The sequence below is a fragment of the Mustela nivalis genome (assembly GCF_964662115.1).
Source record: "Mustela nivalis genome assembly, contig: HAP1_SCAFFOLD_2860, whole genome shotgun sequence".
Lineage (NCBI taxonomy): Eukaryota > Metazoa > Chordata > Mammalia > Carnivora > Mustelidae > Mustela > Mustela nivalis.
Genome location: NW_028133805.1, coordinates 12,612 through 30,129, shown reverse-complemented (window position 1 = coordinate 30,129; position 17,518 = coordinate 12,612). Strand labels below are relative to the sequence as shown.

The 17,518-nt window shown below is 39.3% G+C and overlaps 1 pseudogene across 1 annotated transcript; it reads left to right on the top strand.

Annotated features, from left to right (window-relative positions):
- Positions 1 to 5,961: 5,961 nt before the first annotated feature.
- On the top strand, positions 5,962 to 7,542 carry LOC309858602 (patched domain-containing protein 3 pseudogene; annotated as a pseudogene). The gene has a single exon. The product of its transcript is annotated as a patched domain-containing protein 3 pseudogene (transcript).
- The last annotated feature ends 9,976 nt before the right edge of the window (positions 7,543 to 17,518 follow it).

Sequence of the window (17,518 nt, the reverse complement as noted above, 5' to 3'; positions counted from 1 at the left end):
TGATAAGTAAACAGAACAAATCAAGCAATTATCCAGACTCTTCTATATAAATTGTACCACTGGATAACAAAAAACAGTTTATTAAGTGGCAGTATCTCTTTACAGAAGTATGCCAGTTAATGAAAGAAGAAGCAATGATATAATAATATCATGATTTTTGAATTCATAGTTGATCAAAGGGTGCTAACATCTCCCCGCCAAAAAAAAAAAACCAAAAAACCTCTAATCTGAATCTGATCAAGCCTCCAGAATGAACTAGTAATTTACAGTAAATACAAAGAACAGAGGAACATGTTAAACAATTCATGAGGCAATGGTTAGCAAAATCCAAAATGTGGGAAAACAGCCTTGTTCCTTCAATAAATAAATCTCAAGAGAGAAAAAAGAGATGAAAGGGGAAATCAAGTTCAAAAAAGCTAAGAGACAATTCAAACAGTCATAAAGTAGGACTTCACTTAGATCTTGGTCCAAACAAACACACTGTAAAAAGAAAATATGAAATAATTGTAAATTTCAAGATAGCAATATTTGATGATATTGAAGAATAATTGTGTGGGTGGTTAGTGTGATAACGGTATTTGCTTATGTTCTTTTAAAGAGATAATATCTTTTACAGATATATACTGAATATTTATGGATGAAATTATATGTCTGGGATTTGCTTCAAAATAATAAGGGATGGGGAGAAATGGTGGGGGTAGATGTGAAACAAGATTGGCTTTGAGTTAATAAATAGTGCATTTGGAGATGGGTACAGGAAAGCTCATTGTGCTATTTTCTTGACCTCTGCATATGATTAAAATTTTTTGCAACAGAATCTAAGCTCTCCCAGGCACCCTCTATTATATTCCATTTCCCCTTCTTCATAGCACTTCTTACTCTCTGAAATTATCTTATTTGTTTATTGTCTGTTTCCTCCCCGCAAACAGGTAAGCTCTGTGAGATGAGGAACCTTGCTCATCTCGCTCATTTCCGTATTTCTGGCCTAGATTAGGTCCCCAGTCCCCACGTCTTAAACAAAATGAACAAATAAATGAGTTACCCTCTTTGCTCTGGGCTTCCTTCTCCGAACTACCCTTCTGCCTCTGCCCCTTCCAACTTCTCCCCGAAGCCTTCAGAAAAGCCTCTGCACTGCAAAAACTTCCCTCCATCCTCAACTCTTCATTGACTGCCCTTTTCATATCGTTTCCTCGGTGGAAACGCGACACCATGGTTTCTCCTGTGTACTCTGCCGTGCAGCCTGCTTGTTTCTTCCTGTGCTGCGTGACTCAGGGTCAGGCCCCACGCAGCCTTGTTTAAACACTTTCTCCCCATCCCCAGCCCCACTGCCACCCACTCCCGCTGCAGGCAAGCCTCTACTCATCCAGCTGACCCTTAGTGTCTTTGCTCTGGGAAATGTCCTTCGGTCCTCTGGCCCATACTGCTGCTGTCCAGGGTATACATGCCACCCCACTGAAGGTCCTCACCTATGAGAGCATTTTTCACACTACATTGCAACTATCAGCTTCAGTTACATGTCTCATCCTTCGTCCCCATCCCCGCCCCGGCCATAAGCTCTGTGGGTGAAGGAACTTCTCATAGTGCCTGCACATAATGGGCTGTCCGTAGACATGTATTAAATGAAGGAAGTCAGGAGATCTTCCAACAGTGAGAAAGACTAAACATGGAGAGACCCAACAGGAAGTCTCTGTCACAGAACCAGTGGGAAGTGGTAAGAGTCTAGATTGGGGGAGTATGGCAGAACCAGAGGGAGACCTGGACCCGATGCCGCATACTTATCAATAACACAATCTTTCTCGCCAGATCACCGCTCCTCCCTTCCGTTCATCTCATGGGCGCCACCAGCCCACACCCCCACCACTGGAGACAGAAACCTGGGACACTTCTGCCCTCAATCCACTCCATCTGATCAGAGACCAAACCTCATGTCCAACCTTCCTTCCTACCCCCACTGCTTCCGCTTTCATTCAGACCGCCATCGTCTCACATTCCGCTTGTTTCAAGTAAATCTTACGGGACCATCCATCTAGGTCTGCCTACATCGCTATGCTATCTTTCCTCCGCACGGCTTGAAGAGTGAACTTTAAAGCGCCAATCGGTGTGTTATTCCCCTAATTAAACCCCTATGATGGCTCCTCATTGCCTTCATGGCTTTAGCCCAGGCTCCTCAGCATGGCGGCCAAGGATCGCACTCCGTGATCCATCAGCTTCCTGAGGCTCTTGCCCTGCCCCTTCTCTAGGGGCACTTCCCTTACCCACAGTGTGTGTCATGCTCATCCTGGTTTCCCTCCCTGGGATATGTTTTCTATCTGTGTACACTGCAAAAACAAAACAAACAAACCCATCATCTTTCTTTTTTGGTTTTGTCTCATTTTGTTTTGACAGGAAGTAGGATTTATTGGTGAGCATGAATGGGAAGGGTGCAGTGCCGAGGTTCTCAAGAGCACAGAGCCTGCCATTTGTCCTAGGGACCATGATTTGGGGGGAGGGAGAATGCACAGAACTCTCTCTTTAAAGATATTTATTTATTTGACAGACAGAGATCACAAGTAGGCAGAGAGACAGAGGGAAAATCAGGCACCCTGCTGAGCAGATAGCCTGATGCAGGATTCAATCCCAGGACCCGGAGATCATGACCTGAGAAGAAGGCAGAGGCTTAATCCACTGAGCCACCCAGGCGCCCCCTCAAGGGACCATGATCAGGGATATATCTGACCCACGGCCATCTGTGATGAGCCACTTTTCAGCTCCCATGTCTTCAAATTCTTCCCCTTTAAACTTAGTGAGGCCACTTCTTGGAAATGTAGATCTTCTGGAGGCCAGGGAACTTGACCTTGGCCCTGCATGGGGCCTCAATCCCATGATCCTTGTTTTGCTGCTTGATATGGATGGACACGGTGACTTGGCCAATATGGACCCTGACTTTCCAAAGACACCCCACATAGCTGTCTGGAGCCTAGATGAGAGATAACATGAGGTCAGACATCAATGTCCACTGGGAAGGGCTGTCTCCAAGATTCCTTAGGGCAATCCTTAGGGAAACAGGCTGCGTATACTACCAAGGAGGTTCCTGTTTGCAGCCATTGTGCACTGGGCCCCCATGGGGAAAGAGCACAGTCAGCTTAACTGGCTGCAGACCCATCATCTTTCAAGACCCAGTTCAAGCCTCTCCTAATTTTTTTTTAAGATTTTATTTATTTATTTGACAGAGAGAAAGACAGCTAGAGAGGGAACACCAGCAGGGGGAGAGGATAGAGAGGGAGAAGCAGGCTCCCTGCTGAGAGCCCAACTCTCAACGGGACTCAATCTCAGGACCCTAGGACCATGACCTGAGCTGAAGGCAGATGCTTAACAACTGAGCCACCCAGGTGCTCCTTATGAGACACTTTTTAATGTCCCTATTGTCCCCATCCCCCCCCTCGAGACACAGCAGAGGGGGCACCTGGGTGGCTCAGTGGGTTAAAGCCTCTGCCTCTGCCTTCAGCTGAGGTCATGATCCCAGGGTCCTGGGATCGAGCCCCACATCGGGCTCTCTGCTCATCAGGGAACCTGCTTCCTCCACCTCTCTCTCTGCTTGCCTCTCTACGTACTTGTGATCTCTATCTGTCAAATAAATAAATAAAATATTTTAAAAAAAGACACAGCAGGGACCGTATCTCAGTCAGTTTTGCAATCCCAGTGCTCAGCACAGAGCCTGGCACATAGGAGGCACTCAGTAACCACGGAAAACTGACTGGAATCCTAGAAGCTTGTAGGGTACACCTGAGTGGTGGGGGGAATGATCCGCTGCCCTCTCCTGGCAACGTGAGGCATTGTCCTAACCACAGGCACCACCCCTGGGAGGAAGGGGAAGCTGCAAAAAAGGAGGATGGAGAATGGACTGGATTGAGGTCTTGGGGGGACACCTTTATCAGCTCCCACACAGTTCCCAAGACCAGGAAAGCTAGGATGTAGAAGCCAAGTCAGTGCATCCAAAGGACGGCATATCCTTAGAGTGGGTCTGTCCCCCACACTCACTATAAATTCCCCAAATTATACTATATTTTTCTCCCACTGTCCTGTTGTCCTTGTGGGTGTTCCTATCCCTGCTGCTTTCATTCACTTTAGCAGGCGATCACTAGTTTCTTCCTCCAACGTTATAACAGCATGTTTCTTTTCTTTTTTTTTTTTTTCTTGTGCATGGAAAGGCTGAATTTGACAAGTAGTTTCTCTTGATTTTAACTCAGCTTCCCACTGGAAGGAGGTGGTCTCTAGTGTTCTGGGTGTCTCAGCTTTCTGCCAAAATCCAGCCACCAGCTGGGATCCCACAGCCCTCACTCTCTCCACAGCTTCAATAAGCCATGTGACATCATGGCAGGGGAAGGTGGTTCTTGGCAAGCAGAATCATTACCTCACTCCTTTTGGGGCTGCAGGCTTATTGTCTGTATTTTGACATGTGGAAAATTGCCTAACACCTAACATGAGAAATGGACTTGGGAAGGAGCTTGGGGCTGGAGAGAGAGGTTTGAGAGTGACATGCCCCCAGGTAGGTAAAAACTCAGAGCAGCTAAGATAGTCCACTTGTCCTTAGTACTTCTGATTCTTCCCTTTTGTCCAGCTGAGTACAACTGAAATCCTCAAAGCCACTAGCCATGGGATGTCAGGATGCATTTGTGACATTCTGTGTAGCCTTGTGTTCATTTAGATCCTTCTGCCTGCTTGATCATACCCAGAGAACATCTGAATTAGAGGCAAAGTTGCAATTCCTAGTACCCTCCTGTAGAGAAGATACCCCCAAATTAGAGATCAGCATTTTATTCCACTTTGTGTATTTCCTTGTTTATTTTATTTTTTTCTATCCTTGTTTATTTTATTGAGTTTGTATCAATATACATGGGTGAAAGTAGTGTCAACTCTAGCAGAAAGCTTGAGGCAGGTGAAACTTACCTGCCAATGCTCTTGCTGTCCTCACTCTATACCCTTTCTTCTTTCTAGTCCTCCTTTGCAAGTTTTCAGTGGTGATTTCAAAGTCCTCAAATGTTCTGTCCTCTCTATTCCATCAAGAAACATCCTTATGGAAAAGGATTACATAGTAGATATTAATATGCAAGGGATCCTTTTTTTAAAAAGATTTTATTTATTTTGACAGAGATCACAAGTAGGCAGAGAGGCAGGCAGAGAGAGAGAGGAGGAAGCAGGCTCCCTCCTGAGCAGACAGCCCAATGCGGGTCTCGATCCGGGACCCTGGGATCATGACCTGAGCCAAAGGCAGAGGCTTTAACCCACTGAGCCACCCAGGCACCTCATGCAAGGGATTCTTGAAATTTACTTTGGTGCATGTGTCTGATATCAAGAGTACTTGCATTTTAATAATAATGCCTTAACCTGAGAAAGTTGAAGTTATAACGTTCTGGGTATCAAAAACAGGCTTGGAGGTAAACGATGTGTGTGTGTACGTGTGTGTGTGTGTGTGTGTGTGTGTGTGTGTGTGTGTACTATGTGGTGCCTCTCAAATTCTACCACATCGATACTTAGATGCTAACTGTAGAACAGATAAGTCCAGCTTATATTTTAAGCAACAGAATGTTGGCTCGATGTTTCTGTACATTTGTGTACAATGGTTTATGAGGGAAAATGGTCTCTCAGATAATCCAGTGGAATCAAAGATAGCATTGCTAATCCTGCTTCAGCTAACATCCACAACAGGTTTCCTGACTCATCGTTAAAACACCCTGCACGAAGACTAGGAACAGAGTATCCGGTTTATCTCATGCTATGTACAAATAATAGGAGGACATACAAAGCCCAGAGTTGTTACAGAGGAAGGGCTGAATTCTGGTGTGGCTTCAGAGGCAACCAAAGGAGGCAACAGAGAACAGAGTATCAAAGCACAGATTGGGCAAGATAAATCAGACCTTAAGAGATGGACAAAGAAGATGGTTTGAGTTTATGCATTTTTTATGGATATTAATATGTATGAAGATGGCTTTTTTTTTAACAGGTGTCGGGGTTGATGATATGTTTATAATGATTTCTGCCTGGCAGAAGACCAGCCTCATGGATAACATAAAACAGCGTCTGTCCAGTGTCTATTCCAAAGTGGCAGTGTCGATTACAATTACCACCATCACCAACGTCCTGGCCTTCTATACAGGGATTATGACCTCTTTCAGGTCCGTACAGTACCTTTGCATCTATACAGGAACAACCCTGCTCTTTTGTTATTTCTATAACATCACCTGTTTTGGGGCCTTTCTGGCCCTGGATGGTAAAAGAGAAAGAGTCTGTCTACGCTGGTGGAAAAAGCCAGAAACTCCTGATCAAAAATGTTCCTCATTGAAAAGATCCTGCTGTCTTCCATGTGATTCTCTCCCGGAAGAAGAAGAAACTGATGTTCATCCAATGGATGTGTTCTTTCGAGACTATTTTGGCCTTTTTCTCACAAGAACTGAGTCCAAATTTTTTGTAGTGCTTTTATACATTTTATACATCATAAGTAGCATTTATGGGTGTTTCCAAGTGCAGAAATGTTTAGACCTTTGAAATTTGGCAAGTGATGATTCCTACATCACACCATATTTTAATGTAGAAGAAGAATATTTTTCAGATTATGGTCCCAGAGTTATGGTTATTGTTACAAAAACTTTTAACTACTGGGATGAAGGTGTTAGGCCAAAACTGGAAATATGTCTGTCAGATTTGGAAAACAGTGACCATGTAGATAAAAGTCTTACAGAGTTTTGGTTACGAGAGTATGTGCAATATATGGAAAAGAGCCACCAAGATGTAAATGATAAGGACAATTTTATGAATAATTTGCCCAATTTTTAAACACATTTTCCACTTTTTATGTATGATATTAACATTTCATCATCACATGAAATCATTTCTTCCCGGGGCTTCATTCAGACCGTGGGTGTATCTTCTTCAATCAATAAGAAGACGATGTTATCCCAGTTACGAAGCAAAGCTGAAAAGTGCGAAATTCCCCTAATGGTGTATATAACCAGGCATTCATATATTTTGATCAGTATACTGCAATATTAGAAAATACTGTTTGAAATGTCATTGTTGCATCAACCGCTATGTTCATTGTTTCCTTATTGTTAATTCCTCACCCACTGTGTTCCTTGTGGGTAACTTTTGCTATTGCTTCTGCGATTGTGGGAGTAACGGGTTTCGTGGCATTCTGGAATGTCAATCTTGATTCCATATCCATGATTAATCTTGTCATTTGTATAAAGTTTTCTTTCAATTTTTCTGCACCCATTTCTTATGCATTTGTTTCCAGTTCTAAGCCCTCAGTAAACCAAAAAACAATTGAGGCGTTGTATCTGCTAGGCTATCCAGTGTTACAAAGTGCACTTTCAACAGTAATAGGGGTGTGTGTTTTATCTGCAGCTAAAGCATACATCTTCAGGACATTTTTTAAGATTATGTTTCTTGTTATGGTATTTGGGGCTGCTCACGGCCTAATTTTTATTCCAGTATTCTTAACCTTTTTTTGAAGGTTTGCTTGAATATCTGCTAACAAATCAAAGACCAATTTTAGAATTCCTGATTGCCAGAATCCAATCTGATAAAAACACACTATCAGAAATAGTCAATAAACTTAAAACAAAGGCATGTTTCCTTGGCTTGGAAATCCTGTTTAAAGATGTTATTTTAAATATCCTGAGAAAAATTAATTAGTCTTACATTAAAATATCTTTACAAAATTAGGAAGTGTTGTCATCTTTATTATAGTCTATACAATCAAGCATAAGATATGACTTTCTAATTATATTTTCCTTTTGTTTCACTGATAGAAGTTTATGCCTGGAATTCAAATATTTTATACGTTATAATATAAATGGAATATTATTTTCATTGTACCTCCTCTATCATTATTATGTAAAAGTACAACTTATTATTTATTCTCCCAGTCTGGGGCTTTGTATGCATTTTCTTAATGGTATATTTTGACAAACTGAAATTTTTAAAGTTTTGAAATCCAATTTATCATTTTTTAATGACCAGTGTTTTCTGTGTCCTAAGAAGTCTTTGTCTATTCCAAGATGACAAAAAAATCCACCTATGATATCTTCTCAAAGCTCATAGTTTTAATTTTACATTGAAGTCTGTGATCCATAAATCTTTTGTTGAGAAGTGTGGGTAGAAGTTCATTATCTTCCCATAATAGTTATCATCCAGTTTTCCAGCATCATTAGTAAAAAGTCTATATTTTCAGCATAGGATTAATTTGGCACCTCTGTCAAAGAATCAGCTGACATTTTATGTGTGGTTCTATTTCTGTGCATCGATCTGTCTGTCTATCCTAAAGCCAATACCACAGTGCCTTGATTATTAAACCTTTATATTAAACATGAAATTAGGTTGTATAATGTATCCAACATTTTTTTTCTTTTCCAAATTATTTTGGCTATTCTTGGTTCTTAGCACTTAGATACTAATTTTAGAATCACTTGTCAATTTATCAGAAAGCTTTCTGTGTTTATGACTCAGTTATAGTGAATATACACTTTAATTTGGGGAAAATAGGTATATTAGCCATTTGGAATCTTCTAATCTATGAACATGGTTTATCTCTCCATTTATTTGTGTCTTCTTTAATTTTCCTCAGGACTACCTTATAGATTTAGGTAGATTTACTTCCAAGTATTTTCATCTTTAGGCTTGTAAATAAATTTAAATTCTTTTTCCATTTTCTTTTTACTACTATATAAAAATACAGCTGACTTAGGTATACCTAAGTTATATTGTGTAACATTGTTAGGTTCATGTATTAGTTCTTGTTGATCCTTGTAATTTCTTTAGCAGTTTTTATCTGTGCAATTATGTAAAGGACATATAAAGGCCATTTTCTTCCCATATAGCCTTTCTCTCTTACTTGACTAATTGCACTGGCTTAAAACATCCAGTAAAATGTGGGAAAACACACTAAAGGCATATCTCATTGCCATGTTCCCAACTCTGAAATGTTCAATATTTCATCACTAAATATGATAGCTACCTGGAGGTATGTCATAGCTGTTTCTATCAGATTGGGGAAGTTCCCTTTAACTTCCAGAGTGCTGAGATGTTTTACCCTGGATGCATATTGAATTCTGTCAAATAATTTTTGTCCATCTATTTAGATGATTATTTTTCTTTTTTTTTTTTTGGTAAAGATTTTATTTATTTATTTGACAGACAGGGATCACAAGTAGGCAGAGAGGCAGACAGACAGAGAGAGAGGAGGAAGCAGGCGCCCTGCTGAGCAGAGAGCCCGATGTGGGACTCGATACCAGGACCCTGAGATCATGACCTGAGCCGAAGGCAGCGGCTTAAGTGTATTCATCAACCTTGCATTCCTAAGATGACTCACATTAGGTCATGGCATATTAGTGTTACCATATATTACTGTCTTTGTTTTGTCATTTTTTCAATGATATTTGTTCCTGTGATCATGAGGGATATTGGTCTGCCTTTCCCTTTCCTCATAATGTCTTCTTCAGGTTTTGATAGCAGGGTTATGCTTCCCGCAGGAAATGAGCTGGTAAATATTCCTCTTCTATTTTTTGAAATATATGATGTATGGTTGATACAATTTCTTACTTAAATGTTTAGTAGAATTCACCAGTGAAGTCAACTGGGCATAGAGCTTTTCTGGAAAGTTTTTTTCTTTTTTAAGATTTTATTTATTTATTTGATACAGAGAGTGATCACAAGTAGACAGAGAGGCAGGCAGAGAGAGAGGGGCAAGCAGGCTCCCTGCTGAGCAGAGAGCCCGATGTGGGGCTCGATCCCAGGACCCTGGGATCATGACTCGAGCCGAAGGCAGAGGCTTTAACCCACTGAGCCAGCCAGGCGCCCCTGGGAAGTTTTTTTTTTAATTTAAAATTCACTTTATTTAACAAATATAAGGACATTCAGATGTTTCGTTTGGTATGTTTTAATTATCCCTTTTAGCTAAATGGACAATGGATAATTTTATTATCATTTTAATGTCTCTAGCAATGTCCCCTGTGCAATTCTTGATATTGGTAATTTGTATTATATCCCTTTTATTTCTTGATCAAGGAATTATCAATTTTATTAAATCTTTCTAAGAACCAACTGTTGACTTTATTGATTTCTCCTTTTATTTCTCTATTTGCTGCTTCACTGCCTTCTACTCTTTGTTCCTTCTTGTTTTCTACTTTGAGTTTAATTTTCTCCTCATTTTCCAGCTCTTTAAGGTAGTAGCTTGATTTTAAACCTTTATTCTTCAAAGAAAGCATTTAATGCTATATATAACCTTCTTACTACTGTTTTAACTGTATCCACAAATTTTTATACAATGGGTGTTCCTTAACACTCCTTTAAAAATAAGTTCCCATTTCTCTTGTGATTTCTTCTTTGATCATGGACCAAATGATCATGCCTTTGCTTTCTCTTCATTTTTTTAAAAATAATACTTTAACTAGATTTAGAACTCTGGGTTGAGAGGGTTTTTTCAGCACTTAAAACATGTCATCGCATTGTCTACTTGACTAGAATCCAGTTTCCACTGTTATACTATTCTTCTCAATGGAATGTGTGTGTGTTTTTTTTTCAATAGCTGCTTTTAATATTTTTCTTTGTCACTTGTTTTTAGCAATTTGACTATGATGTGGTGGTGTGGTGTTATTTTCTATTCAACTTTCTTTGGGTATCTTGAGCTTTTAGGACCTGTAGCTTGATATTTTCTGTCATATTTAGAAATATTTTAGCCTTTATTTCTTGAAATATTTTTCTGCAACATTGTCTCTATCCTCTCTTTCTGGAACTCTAATTACAAATATGTTAGTTATTTTTAGTTGGTGCATAATATTGTAATATTCTTCAAGTTTGCATTTAGTCATTAATAAATTTGAATTTGTTGACACCTTCAATAGATTCTTCTCTTTAACCCATATTTTATTGAAAAAACAGTCTTTCTACATATGGTGAGATTCCTCAGGAATATTCTCAGGAATATTCCTCAGGAATAGTCTACTCTGTAAAGGTTATTAATAATGATTTTGTGTATGGAAATATTTAAATAATTCAGTCAATATATGTTCATCTACTGTCTATTTTTAGTTTATTGATATTACCATTCTTAGAAAATATTTTATAACACAAAATTTATCAAATAAATTCTCAATATCTCTGATTATCTTCAATATTGGCCAACAATTTGGGGTGTTGCAAAATAATAGGTCTTTCATTACAGAATGTAAATTTATTCCCCAAAAGGAAGCTCATCAAAAAATTCTTCTCCCAAGTTAAGAAATTACAAAACACATTATAAAATTGCAAAATAAAATTAGATACATTGTTTGAGCTCTCCTTGTTTGATTTCTTCATTTCCTTCCTGGCTTTTGTAGTGATGAATTCAATGGCTTCTTACTCACACACTTTGTTTTGAATAATTCCAATTTGCTAAACACTTCAAAGCTTTATGTTTCTTTGGTCTTCCCTTCATTGAACACTTGATTAAAGACCACAACTGATTTTGAACAAATTGCAACAAGAACAAATAGAGGACTCATTCACAAACTAGTCCAATACCATTGTAGTGCACTAGATTGATATTCAAAGTAGTTTTTCAAAGAGTCAAGCATTTGTCAAATCTGGCTGATTTTGGACAGTTTTTTTTAATATAATTTTTTATTTTTAATAAACACATATTTTTATCCCCAGTGGTACAGGTCTGTGAATCACCAGGTTTACACACTTCACAGCACTCACCAAAGCACATACCCTCCCCAATGTCCATAATCCCACCCCCTTCTCCCAAACCCCCTCCCCCCAGCAACCCTCAGTTTGTTTTGTGAGATTAAGAGTCACTTATGGTTTGTCTCCCTCCCAATCCCATCTTGTTTCATTTATTCTTTTCGTACCCACTTAAGCCCCCATGTTGCAACACCACTTCCTCATATCAGGGAGATCATATGATAGTTGTCTTTCTCCGCCTGACTTATTTCGCTAAGCATGATACGCTCTAGTTCCATCCATGTTGTCGCAAATGGCAAGATTTCATTTCTTTTGATGGCTGCATAGTATTCCATTGTGTATATATACCACTTCTTCTTGATCCTTTCATCTGTTGATGGACATCTAGGTTCTTTCCATAGTTTGGCTATTGTAGACATTGCTGCTATAAACATTCGGGAGCATGTGCCCCTTTGGATCACTACGTTTGTATCTTTAGGGTAAATACCCAATAGTGCAATTGCTGGGTCATAAGGCAGTTCTATATTCAACATTTTGAGGAACCTCCATGCTATTTTCCAGAGTGGCTGCACCAGCTTGCATTCCCACCAACAGTGTAGGAGGGTTCCCCTTTCTCCGCATCCTCGCCAGCATCTGTCATTTCCTGACTTGTTGATTTTAGCCATTCTGACTGGTGTGAGGTGATATCTCATTGTGGTTTTGATTTGTATTTCCCTGATGCCGAGTGATATGGAGCACTTTTTCATGTGTCTGTTGGCCATCTGGATGTCTTCTTTGCAGAAATGTCTGTTCATGTCCTCTGCCCATTTCTTGATTGGATTATTTGTTCTTTGGGTGTTGAGTTTGCTAAGTTCTTTATAGATTCTGGACACTAGTCCTTTATCTGATATGTCGTTTGCAAATATCTTCTCCCATTCTGTCAGTTGTCTTTTGATTTTGTTAACTGTTTCCTTTGCTGTGCAAAAGCTTTTGATCTTGATGAAATCCCAATAGTTCATTTTTGCCTTTGCTTCCCTTGCCTTTTGTGTTGTTCCTAGGAAGATGTTGCTGCGGCAGAGGTCGAAGAGGTTGCTGCCTGTGTTCTCCTCAAGGATTTTGATGGATTCCTTTCTCACATTGAGGTCCTTCATCCATTTAGAGTCTATTTTCGTGTGTGGTGTAAGGAAATGGTCCAATTTCATTTTTCTGCATGTGGCTGTCCAATTTTCCCAGCACCATTTATTGAAGAGGCTGTCTTTTTTCCATTGGACATTCTTTCCTGCTTTGTCGAAGATGAGTTGACCATAGAGTTGAGAGTTTATTTCTGGGCTCTCTATTCTGTTCCATTGATCTATGTGTCTGTTTTTGTGCCAGTACCATGCTGTCTTGATGATGACAGCTTTGTAATAGAGCATGAAGTCCGGGATTGTAATGCCACCAACGTTGGCTTTCTTTTTCAATATCCCTTTAGCTATTCGAGCTCTTTTCTGGTTCCATATAAATTTTAGAATTATTTGTTCCATTTCTTTGAAAAATATGGATGGTACTTTGATAGGAATTGCATTAAATGTGTAGATTGCTTTAGGTAGCATAGACATTTTCACAATATTTATTCTTCCAATCCAGGAGCATGGAACATTTTTCCATTTCTTTGTGTCTTCCTCAATTTCTTTCATGAGTACTTTATAGTTTTCTGAGTATAGATTATGTGTCTCTTTGGTTAGGTTTATTCCTAGGTATCTTGTGGTTTTGGGTGCAATTATAAATGGGATTGACTCCTTAATTTCCCTTTCTTCTGTCTTGCTGTTGGTGTAGAGAAACGCAACTGATTTCTGTGCATTGATTTTATATCCTGACACTTTACTGAATTCCTGTATAAGTTCTAGCAGTTTTGGAGTGGAGTCTTTTGGGCTTTCCACATATAGTATCATATAATCTGCGAAGAGTGATAATTTGACTTCTTCTTTGCAAGGCCAGCATCACCTTGATCCCAAAACCAGACAAGGATCCCACCAAAAAAGAGAGCTATAAACCAATATCCTTGATGAACACAGATGCGAAAATACTCAACAAAATACTAGCCAATAGGATTCAACAGTACATTAAAAAGATTATTCACCATGACCAAGTGGGATTTATTCCAGGGCTGCAAGGTAGGTTCAACATCCGCAAATCACTCAATGTGATACAACACATCAATAAAAGAACAAGAACCATATGATACTCTCAATAGATGCTGAAAAAGCATTTGACAAAGTACAGCATCCCTTCCTGATCAAAACTCTTCAAAGTGTAGGGATAGAGGGCACATACCTCAATATCATCAAAGCCATCTATGAAAAACCCACCGCAAATATTATTCTCAATGGAGAAAAACTGAAAGCTTTTCCACTAAGGTCAGGAACACGGCAGGGATGTCCATTATCACCACTGCTATTCAACATAGTACTAGAGGTCCTAGCCTCAGCAATCAGACAACAAAAGGAAATTAAAGGCATCCAAATCGGCAATGATGTTGGACAGTTAAGAAAACAATGTACATATTGTCATGTTTGAATATTTTTAAATTCAATGTCTGCTTTATCAGCAAATATTTATTGTTCACTTATTTCAGGTATTTTTTTTTAATTTTTTATTTTTTTTTAAACTTTTTATTTTTTATAAACATATATTTTTATCCCCAGGGGTACAGGTCTGTGAATCACCAGGTTTACACACTTCACAGCACTCACCAAAGCACATACCCTCCCCAATGTCCATAATCCCACCCCCTTCTCCCAAACCCCCTCCCCCCAGCAACCCTCAGTTTGTTTTGTGAGATTAAGAGTCACTTATGGTTTGTCTCCCTCCCAATCCCATCTTGTTTCATTTATTCTTCTCCTACCCACTTAAGCCTCCATGTTGCATCACCACTTCCTCATATCAGGGAGATCATATGATAGTTGTCTTTCTCTGCTTGACTTATTTCGCTAAGCATGATACGCTCTAGTTCCATCCATGTTGTCGCAAATGGCAAGATTTCATTTCTTTTGATGGCTGCATAGTATTCCATTGTGTATATATACCACATCTTCTTGATCCATTCATCTGTGGATGGACATCTAGGTTCTTTCCATAGTTTGGCTATTGTGGACATTGCTGCTATAAACATTCGGGTGCATGTGCCCCTTTGGATCACTACATTTGTATCTTTAGGGTAAATACCCAATAGTGCAATTGCTGGGTCATAGGGCAGTTCTATTTTCAACATTCTGAGGAACCTCCATGCTGTTTTCCAGAGTGGCTGCACCAGCTTGCATTCCCACCAACAGTGTAGGAGGGTTCCCCTTTCTCCACATCCTCGCCAGCATCTGTCATTTCCTGACTTGTTGATTTTAGCCATTCTGACTGGTGTGAGGTGATATCTCATTGTGGTTTTGATTTGTATTTCCCTGATGCCGAGTGATATGGAGCACTTTTTCATGTGTCTGTTGGCCATCTGGATGTCTTCTTTGCAGAAATGTCTGCTCATGTCCTCTGCCCATTTCTTGATTGGATTATTTGTTCTTTGGGTGTTGAGTTTGCTAAGTTCTTTATAGATTCTGGACACTAGTCCTTTATCTGATATGTCGTTTGCAAATATCTTCTCCCATTCTGTCAGTTGTCTTTTGATTTTGTTAACTGTTTCCTTTGCTGTGCAAAAGCTTTTGATCTTGATGAAATCCCAATAGTTCATTTTTCCCTTGCTTCCCTTGCCTTTTGCGTTGTTCCTAGGAAGATGTTGCTGCGGCAGAGGTCGAAGAGGTTGCTGCCTGTATTCTCCTCAAGGATTTTGATGGATTCCTTTCGCACATTGAGGTCCTTCATCCATTTTGAGTCTATTTTTGTGTGTGGTGTAAGGAAATGGTCCAATTTCATTTTTCTACATGTGGCTGTCCAATTTTCCCAGCACCATTTATTGAAGAGGCTGTCTTTTTTCCATTGGACATTCTTTCCTGCTTTGTCGAAGATGAGTTGACCATAGATTTGAGGGTCTATTTCTGGGCTCTCTATTCTGTTCCATTGATCTATGTGTCTGTTTTTGTGCCAGTACCATGCTGTCTTGATGATGACAGCTTTGTAATAGAGCTTGAAGTCCGGAATTGTGATGCCACCAACGTTGGCTTTCTTTTCAATATCCCTTTGGCTATTCGAGGTCTTTTCTGGTTCCATATAAATTTTAGCATTATTTGTTCCATTTCTTTGAAAAAGATGGATGGTACTTTGATAGGAATTGCATTAAATGTGTAGATTGCTTTAGGTAGCATAGACATTTTCACAATATTTATTCTTCCAATCCAGGAGCATGGAACATTTTTCCATTTCTTTGTGTCTTCATCAATTTCTTTCATGAGTACTTTATAGTTTTCAGAGTATAGATTCTGTGTCTCTTTGGTTAGGTTTATTCCTAGGTATCTTATGGTTTTGGATGCAATTGTAAATGGGATTGACTCCTTAATATCTCTTTCTTCTGTCTTGCTGTTGGTGTAGAGAAATGCAACTGATTTCTGTGCATTGATTTTATATCCTGACACGTTACTGAATTCCTGTATAAGTTCTAGGAGTTTTGGAGTGGAGTCTTTTGGGTTTTCCACATATAGTATCATATCATCTGCGAAGAGTGATAATTTGACTTCTTCTTTGCCGATTTGGATGCCTTTAATTTCCTTTTGTTGTCTGATTGCTGAGGCTAGGACCTCTAGTACTATGTTGAATAGCAGTGGTGATAATGGACATCCCTGCCGTGTTCCTGACCTTAGTGGAAAAGCTTTCAGTTTTTCTCCATTGAGAATGATATTTGCGGTGGGTTTTTCATAGATGGCTTTGATGATATTGAGGTATGTGCCCTCTATCCCTACACTTTGAAGAGTTTTGATCAGGAAGGGATGCTGTACTTTGTCAAATGCTTTTTCAGCATCTATTGAAAGTATCATATGGTTCTTGTTCTTTCTTTTATTGATGTGTTGTATCACATTGACTGATTTGCGGATGTTGAACCAACCTTGCAGCCCTGGAATAAATCCCACTTGGTCGTGGTGAATAATCTTTTTAATGTACTGTTGAATCCTATTGGCTAGTATTTTGTTGAATATTTTCGCATCTGTGTTCATCAAGGATATCGGTCTATAGCTCTCTTTTTTGGTGGGATCCTTGTCTGGTTTTGGGATCAAGGTGATGCTGGCCTCATAAAATGAGTTTGGAAGTTTTTTTTGGAACAGTTTCAGGAGAATAGGAATTAGTTCTTCTTTAAATGTTTGGTAGAATTCCCCCGGGAAGCCATCTGGCCCTGGGCTTTTGTTTGTTTGGAGATTTTTAATGACTGTTTCAATCTCCTTACTGGTTATGGGTCTGTTCAGGCTTTCTATTTCTTCCTGGTTCAGTTGTGGTAGTTTATATGTTTCTAGGAATGCATCCATTTCTTCCAGATTGTCAAATTTATTGCCGTAGAGTTGCTCATAGTATGTTCTTATAATAGTTTGTATTTCTTTGGTGTTAGTAGTGATCTCTCCTCTTTCGTTCATGATTTTATTTATTTGGGTCCTTTCTCTTTTCTTTTTGATAAGTCGGGCCAGGGGTTTATCAATTTTATTAATTCTTTCAAAGAACCAGCTCCTACTTTCGTTGATTTTTTCTATTGTTTTTTTGGTTTCTATTTCATTGATTTCTGCTCTGATCTTTATGATTTCTCTTCTCCTGCTGGGCTTAGGGTTTCTTTCTTGTTCTTTCTCCTGCTCCTTTAGGTGTAGGGTTAGGTTGTGTACCTGAGACCTTTCTTGTTTCTTGAGAAAGGCTTGTACCGCTATATATTTTCCTCTCAGGA